Here is a 9,483-nt window from a genome sequence, read left to right as displayed (position 1 = left end):
TTGTCACAATTTTTTTATGCTTATTGTGTCATTGTGTGCAAAAAAAAAAAAAAAACACCCGCCTAAAACCCTTAGGTACCAAGCCTCTTAGTTACCAGCTCTTCCGGGCTACAGTGTAGTCTGCAGACATTTGTTTTCGAAATGGCGGCTGTTTTTACAAAGCTCTTTTCCGAAAAGGTGGACTGCGAATTGGATATCCTTCCCCGCGCGATTGGTGTAATTTGCCCTGTCTGTAAGAATATGTATGGATCAATGAATATTTGGCTGGAAATTTAGGACAAATAGGAGCTTATTTCTGGGTCATAAAAGAGCTTAATTCATTGTGATCATGAAGTTTAATTTGGCTGCGCAGATCACGAATGTTATACAGGGAAGGTACGTGCCCACATGGAAGGTCAGTATGATTCTTTCTTTGTGTATTGCATACAATTATCCTTGTGTAAAGTTTTAAAAACTACCGAGAAAAACGCAACGACCACTTCTTGTACGATTCGTGGTGATATGGTAATTTGAAATTGTTTGCATAAACATTCATTTCCACATCCGGATCTCCGCGTACTGGTCGAGATAAAGTCCACACGATAGTTTTAAGCATCGAGATAGTGAAGATTGTCTACCGTTTGTAGTAGCCATTAGGCTAAAAATCTTCCTGGCCAAGCGTTAAAAAACGCAACGAGTATCAGTTTGATCAACATGAATTAATGGGTTAAGTAAAGCTTTGGTGGCCGCCTCTTAGTTCCACATCCGAACGCCTTTCAATTGGTACCAAAAGATGATGGAAAAAAACTTTCTTTTTTCGATGTCATATATTTCTTTGTTGCTCTTTGGGAGGCATCAAATTCTAAGTCTCTACATGTATTGCGCACGCGCGTTCAGAATTCCTGGCCATGTAGAAGCTTGATGTGATGACGATATAGGGTCTAGGTTTCACTTCCATACATCATTAGTGGAATGATGCACTGATTGTATACTTTGAGTTTCGTCTCTACTCAGATCTCTACAGTCAAAAACCTTATCCCTGAGCCTCCCCATCGCACATGATGCAGCCTGAATCCGTGCTGTTATCTCATCATCTATCTTGCAGTCCTTGGTGTCATAGCTACCGAGATATTTGAAGGAGTCTGCTCTCTTCAATTTGTGCCCATCAATGTAGAAATCCAGCTGTTAACCGACACTCATGGTTTCTGTTTTCTTGATGTTGATCGTGAGACCCATTTTCAGTGACAGGTTGCTGTATGCAGATAACAGACACTGTAGCGCAGTGCCATCGTTGGTAAATATGGCAATATCGGCTGCATACTGGGCTTCTCGTATGTATTTGGTGAATATCTTGGTGTTTGATTTCAAACGCCTGAGATCAAATAAGTCGCCGTCGTATCTAAAACGAACCTTGATACTATAACAGGGATTTATGTCCTTGAAAGCAAGGTAGACCATAACGGCGGCATACATCCCAAACAGGGTAGGGGCTAGCTTACACCCTTGCTTGACACCACTGTTGTACTCAATGGAATTAGAAAGTTCTCCATCAATACACAGTCTAGCATGCACTTCAGAGTAACGCGTCCTGATAACTTGGACAAAATTGGCAGGGCATCCAAGCTTTCCCAAGATCTTGAACAGGAGCTCTCGATTTACGCAATCAAGGGCTTTGGTGAAGTCAATGAAGGCGATGTGCAAGTTTTGCCGCTGTTTTCTGCATTTTTCCATCATTTGACGCAAGATGAAGACGCCATCAATTGTGCCTCTGCCGTCCCTGCAGCCTGACTGAGATTCGGGGTGCACTAGCTCTGCTAGACGTTTAAGGCGCTGCAGTACGATATCGGCAAATATCTTGCCTACCACACTGAGGAGGGATATTCCGTGGTAGTTGCCACAGTCACTGCGGTCACCCTTTTTAAAAAAGGGTGCATATGATGGCGTCAATCAGGTCTGATGGCAGCTTAGCTGATCTCCAAAACAAATTGAAGATGGTGAGCAATATATTATATTAACTGCAAAGTGTCCAACTTTTCCACATTTCTTGCATTTTTGTCCGAATGCTGGACATAGCTTTCTGTCAAGTGCATGTTTGCCACCGCAGAAGAGACATTCTTTAAGTTTGCTGTTAGACGAGGGGTTCCGAGTGAAACTTTTCGGGAGCTTTCTTCCCTTTCTCCGATTCCCTCTGTGGCGTAGGTTTGTGTTTCACTGCATTGACATCTTCCTGAGTAACCTGACTAGCTTTGATCATTTCAATGGCCTTATTCAGGTCGAGATCACGCTTTCCAAGCAGCTTTTCCCGAATCCTGTCATCCTTTACTCCAAGAATCAAACGATCGCGAATAAGCTATTCACGAAACCTTCCAAAATCACAGTTCTCAGACAGCTTCATCAAAGCTCTTATGTAACAGTCGAGCGACTCACTCGGCAATTGCTCTCGTTTGAAAAAAACAAACCTTTCGTACGTTTCATTCCGAGCAGGAACGCAGCGCTCTTCAAACGTTTCCAAAACTTTGTCGATTTTAAGAGCATGAGACGCATCCTCCCACTGAAAGGTTTCGTACATGTCCAATCCCTCCTTGCCAACAACGTTTAACAAAGAAGCAACACGAACTTCATCCGCCTTCCTATGAATGCCAGCTGCTAATTCATAGAATTTCCACTCTCGGCGAAACAATTTCCAGTTCTCACCTTGGTGCAGACGATCGGATAAATTCAGCGGAGCGGGAGCTTTGGCAGTCGTGGTGGCCATGTTTGTATAAGAATTGAACGCAGACTATAACTTTGTCTGTAAGCTACCAACCGCGAACAAATCGTCGAAACTTCCAGGAAACGTAGCAGCCACCGTCAACTCCGAAGAAAAAAAAAAATGGGTTAAATTCCCACTTCTGACACCATGTTATGATTGCAGGAACACAGCAAACGGCTCAGGTAAATCAGAACAACAACAGGTTTTAATAGTCCATGAAAAACCGCCCACGAGGGAGCGAACCGGGTCACATGACAATGACGTGTATAACCATGACGTCATAACAATGAGTTCTTGGCCTCAACCTTGGTTTTAATGGGACTTCTCTTGTTTTCCTGATTTTTCTGGACACCGTGGTTGAAAGAAAGGAAAGCAAATCCGTCTTCAGGGGTGGATCCATACCGGTTTCCAACGTTTTACGGACGTCGGTCAGAAGCATGGGAAAGGGGACTTTGGAGAGTTAAAATCTAAAATCTTCCCGGGGGAGCATTATAGACCCTGGACCCCCTAGAAACTATTTTGTTGCTTTTTGAGTCATTATTTTATCCTAGATCCGCCCCTGGTCTTGTCTAATTGTAAATAAGGACCATCACTTCTATCAGTCCTTGCTGAAGTGTTCAGAAGTACGAGGATGTTTCTTTCTACTTTTTTTTGGTGATTCCTTTTTGTATATTTCTACATATTCATGAAGTTTCCACCCTATCATTGTATATGCTTGATTTATTCGAAAGCTGGTTAATATTGTTCATGTTGTTTTGCTAAATGTTAGGTTCTTGTTCAGTACCGTGAACAGCGGAAAGGTTTCGTGTTACACGACAAAAATCCATCAGCTGTTAAAAGGGAATTTGAAATGGACAGTGAAGAATGGACGTAAAGATAGCAGAGTAACAATAACTCTCAGAAAAGAGTATGTTTCGACTTACTCATGTCATCTTCAGTTGCAAATGAGCTTTTTTAACTGTTGTACACTTGAATTTATATTAAGGTACGTTACAAAATTACGTGTCAGAACTTGCGTACAATTTGAATATGAAGTATGAAATGCGCAGGAAACAAAAATAGCGCACATAGCACTAAAATAAAAGACAAAAGTACAGCGAAATTAAAAATAAAGAGACTAATCTAAATGCCTCAACTGCTGATTAAGAATGGGATTTTCCCACTTAATGTGCAATGCCTCTTTGATCTTAATTTGGAATTTTGAGGCGGCAGAATCTAGGATCGTGAAACGTTCTGTATTACAAGAGTCATGACAGGCCCTAGATGACTGCAGGTGTCTGTAAACATGCAAAGACTTGTCCGACAAGAGATGCTCACGAGCACGTGTACAAAGGTGGCGAGTGGTCTCGCCAATGTAGCTGGCATTACAGCCAGCACACGAGAATTTATAAACAACACGCGAACGTAGACCTTGCGGTACTGAATCTTTCACGCTGAACATGTTTCTAAGTTTAAACGTACTAAAGACCAACTTAACATCTAAATCAGCTTTACAATAATGTTTGAGTAGTTGTCTTAACATAGTCTGGGCGATTTCAGAAAACCGGCCAACATAAGGGAGCTTATAGAAGTGCGTAGAAGTTTTCCCGGAGTTGGATGAGGCGTCCCGCCCAGTCAGAGAAGGATTCATTTTCTTAGAAAGATACCTGTGAATAATCTTGTCGATGACCCACGACGGAAAACAATTTTTCCGTAGTAAGAAAATAAGCTTCTTGACGTCCAGATGAAAACCAACCCAGGAATCATTGATCTTATATACTCTATCTAGTAATATTCTGACTAGACCCAGTTTGTAATTCAAAGGGGCGAAGCTGAAATAATTAGTGAGAAGACCAGTAAATGTCTTCTTGCGATATGCACTAGTAATAATAGATGTATGATTTGGTATTCGAAGAATGAGAATCTGATGAAAAAAAAGTTACTCCAGGGTGGGGGAATTTGACAGTCTGTAGGTGCTCAGGGGTGGGAAATTTGACACTAGCTTTCACGAAAATGTCAAATTTACATATCCAGCGATCGCTATTCCACTGAGAGGTCTGAGGTGCCCAATAAGCGTAGGTGAAAAGCCAACGTAGCTTTATTGGAATCGAAGCCTGATGTAGAACACGTGAAAAAAGGGCGAATTATTTTTGACTGTTATGCTTGTTAATTTGCGGCTGCTTCTTACGAAACAGCTACAATTTTGAAAGTGATTAAACACGAATTCTATTCTTCTTCTGGCTATCCTCGGTACCGCTACGTAGAAACATTTGAAGGGCTTTATTTTCTTTAATTGAATTCCCAACACAACGCGCGCCGTGCGCTTCAATGCACACGCATATTTTTTCAAATTTAGCTCTGACAGATGAAAGCAGTGATCGTCGTCATTAAGTAGCCCACCTGAAACGCTCGTGCTATCCTCACCAGCCGCCATCTTTCTTTCGACATTAAACCAATCAGACTTCATGTGAGAAAAGCTATGCCAAGCCAAATGTAGCAATATTCAATAGTTCTATTTTGTAATGGTTTGAACCCAGGAGTCATATCATTAAGTAAAGTACGATTGCGCGAGTGAGTGTAGTCCTGAGATGGACTGTTTGAGATGACATTGACTGACGTTTCGACAACCTGAGCGGAAGTCATCTTGACTCTGAAGATGACTTCCGCTCAGATTGTCGAAACGTCAGTCAGTGTCATCTCAAACAGTCCTTCTCAGGACTACACTTACCCGGACGATCGTACTTTACTTAATAAGTTCTATTTTGATTCAATTTATTTATTCAATTCAGTCCTTATTTATTAAATTCAATCCCTGCATTCATTTAATTGAATTCGTATTTAGTCAATTTAATTTTTAGATTCATTCAATCCAATTTCTATATCCATTCGATTCAATCTGTCTTTATTCAATTTCTATAACCATTCAATTTAATCCGTGTGTATTCAATTTCACCTTCGCATCCATTTAATTCCTTGTCTACATTTGTCCAATTCAATCCGTAAATCCATTCAGTTCAATCCCCATTCGTTCAATTCAATTCTTGCATCCATTCAATGTTCGCCTATATATTCATTCAATTTTGGGGTCTGGATCGAGCGGTAAAATTGATTCAATTTTGGGGTCTGAGGCGGGTTTTTCAAAGAATTCCCGCGCTTTGACACCTCCATTTTGTTTAAGGTGCAATGTAGGAGTGAGGCCCTGTTAGGGGTAAATTCCGACAAGTGACATGGCCTTGAACCGGCGACATGATAGCCACGAACTGGCGACGACCGACAGACTATTACAACGAATTAGCGAAAGCGACACAAATGTCAAGACTGACCGACAGCGAATTTCAGAATTGTGAATGTTCTGCGGCCTGCGGAACATTTGCGCGTACACAATTCGTCGTAATTACTTAATAATGATCATTGTTAACAATAATGGCCAATTATGGCTAACAAGGGTCCAATAAAGGCGAACAGAAATACATCTCATTTTACTGCTGTTTTGATTGTTCATTGCATGTGATTGACGTATTCAGTGCATCACTCCCTTTGAGGACTTTTCCGCTTTGCGTATCATGTTCTCCCTGCATGACCCACGTGCGCACTCCATCAGTCTGTCAGAGAGATACTTTTTTCTCTATTGATCGTGTTCATCTCGGTGTTCCAAATCGTAAGCGAGTTATTGAAATACATCACTATCAGAGTCATAAGCGAGTCGTCGGAGTGCCGAACTTGTGCACGGTCAGAGTCACGTGACGGGTCTATTCAACATCAGAGACCGCGCTATTGTTTAACCCTTTGAAGTTTGCCGAATTTCATAACCAGTCCCCTCTACTCACTATGATTTTTCAGACCTTTTGTAAACGCATGCCTTGCGGATAATGAATGGTCGATAATGTCCTTCCTCCTGGGTTGTTATAGTTACAGAAAAGCACAGTCTGACAACTAAATCAGAGTTGAACTCGGAAGAAACATTAGACTCTTGCACTACCAGAATTGTAGAAACGCTATTATAGATCGATTGCTTTGCCAGATTAGGCCTTTATTCACTTATATAGTTTACTAGATGGAATTTCATTGACTTCGACAACTATTCCAAGTACGCTGAATAGGTATTAAACATTAAAAAAGGTCTCAAAACCCTGGGCTTAAAAGTACTAAAGATAGAAGCCGCATGTTCCGTTGGCGTCGTTCCAGCGAATGGGGATTGTCAGAAGGGCAACGAGCTAAAATTTATTAATGAAATTCCGACAGGCGACACAAGAATGTTCCGAAATTGCGACATAGCTAGCTGTGAAATTCAGACGGAGGACATGGGCACCCCTCCTCCTCCCCCCTAACAGGGCCTCAGGAGTGTGCATCGACCTCTTTCGCCATGAACGAAGATCAAGAAAAGCTTTAAAAAGCGGCTGATCTACTAAAAATTAAAGTGCTTCGGATATGCTCCTAAGCGTGCGATCAGGTTCGGATGCTCCAAACACAACCTGTTCAACCACAACCCGTTCTGGTTCAATCGCTGAAACTCTGGTTCGCGCGAGATCCATGATGCAGACGAGCACAAACACTGGATTTTATCGGAGGTTGAATAGAGACGAACGTGTGAGAGCGGCAGCGGCAGCCACGTCCTCGAAGAGCAAGAAAGAGAAGAAGTCAAAACCTCTGGAGAAGAAACCATTTGAATTTGCTTACTACGGGCAAAATGAGAGGAAAGCGATGAAGAAGACGCTGTAGAAACTTTGAAGAAAGAAAACATCGTCGAACGCGGTATGATAGAACTTCCTGAGGACGATAGTGAGGCAACTGTGCGAGCAAAGGTAGCATCCTCGCTGAAAAGTCACTTTAGTCTATTGGGGCCAAACGACTTTGAATTTGTAAAAGTTACCCAGAAAACAGTTTCAGTTTTAAGGTTGGCCGAGAACACAGAGTACAACTACAATGTTGTACAAAAGCTGGCCGGGCAGGGTCTCCTTTACATTCGCGTGAAACAGGCCTTTGATTTCGTATTGACGGAACAGGTAGACCTAAGAGAAGACCAAAATGAAATAGAGTCTTGTCAGCAAGATACAACTTTCACCAGTGCAGCCTCGTCCACTACCAGTACAATCACAACTAACATAGAAAGGCCTTCCATCAGCACCGCTCCTAGCACTCAAACAGAGGGGGTAACAAGTGCTACCACACCAAGGCATCATACAGAGAGTTCCACCAACACAACACATCAAAGCTGGGAGGAAAATGGAAGTAAAAACTATCAAAATATTGTTTCTGAATTTCCTGCAAGTGTTATAGTAGAGCCCACAGAAATGCTGCGATACTTGCAGTGTAAGATAGTTTATGGTCGTCCTTTGGACAGGACCAATGATGAATCTGTTCTTGAAGGGGAGACCAATTTCATTGCTGTATACCGGGACAATGTATTAGAAACAACATTTGATGAATTGAGAGCAATTCAGGATCCAAGAATAACCTTTCAAGTAGAGTTTTATGGAGAACTGGCTCAGGACAGTGGAGGTCCAAGAAGAGAGTGGATCCGGTTTTGTAACCAGCACATAAAGAGAACATATTTTGAAAATGGTCTTTAGGAACACCTTTCTGAAGATTACTTTTTTGTGGGACAAATGGCTGCCATTGCACTTCTTCAGAATGGACAAGCCCCAAAATATTTTTCTGAAGACCTCCTACAGGACATTTTTGTCAGTGAAGAGAGAGAAGTATCACCATGTGTTTTAAAACTCCGTGAAGGCCTAGACAGTCTGGGGATTCACATGTTTGGCCAGCGCAGAATAAAGCAGCAATAAAAGTCCCAATGCTCATTCACCTTCGTACAGCAAAATTTTCTGAAGAGGGATCCAACAGCCTAATTTATGAGAAAGCTGTGTATGGGAAGTTCGTGAAGTATGTTAGAGAAGTGGCGCGTGGGCTTCGAGTAACGAGCCTTGAAAACATATTGGGATTTGTTACGGGAGCGAGTGAAGAGCCAACCCTTGGATTTGACCAGCAGCCATGCATTGAATTTGTGCTAGCAACAGTAAAAGAAGCAAAGATAGATCGCACTGAAGACAACACTGGCTATAACTCTACTGATGGAGAGGTAAGTCTAAGTTTCTGTGTTTCCCTCACACTGATTTTTAAGACTTACCAAACTTTTCTTTGTTAACAAAAGTATGTAAAAACAGGCATCATTGTACTTGTTCTTTTCAAATACAAAGAGAGGAAAAATATAATAAAGTAATGTATTGGCTACCTGAAACAAACATAGGGGGCTAGTAAAGACAGGAAGATATTCAAGGTCTTGCAGAAATTAAACTTGGTTGACTAAGTGACAAATTAAGTAAATTAGGGCTGACCAAAGACACAGTGCACCTAGCTGTGTGTACCCCATTGCCCTAAAGTGTGCTCTAGATCAGGAGCCCATCTGGAGCGTGCAACTTCCATACAGCGTCTGTGAAACGGTGTTTTCACAAGTAGGTTTATTTTAAGACTAGCCCTTCCCGCGAATTAGGTCAAAAAACAAAGGCAGTTCCGGTTCGGTGACCCTATGACGTCAGCTTAATTTCTTGTGTTTGGTCATCGGGCTCCTGTGGGAGTCTCATTCGCGGGAAATTCAATCTAAAAATAAATCGGTCTGTGAAAACGCCGTTACACGAACACAGTAGAGTTGTAGGCTCCGGGTCATGGATTCCTGTCTAGATCAAATAAACGGACTCGGCGCATTATTGTCCAACGAGATACTCTGAAAACCTAATCTTATCGTTCTTTCCAAAAGATATACATGGGTTAAAACC

This window comes from Montipora capricornis, chromosome 2 (genome assembly GCF_036669925.1).
Source record: "Montipora capricornis isolate CH-2021 chromosome 2, ASM3666992v2, whole genome shotgun sequence".
Taxonomy (NCBI): Eukaryota; Metazoa; Cnidaria; class Anthozoa; order Scleractinia; family Acroporidae; genus Montipora; species Montipora capricornis.
This window is presented reverse-complemented; position numbering follows the sequence as displayed.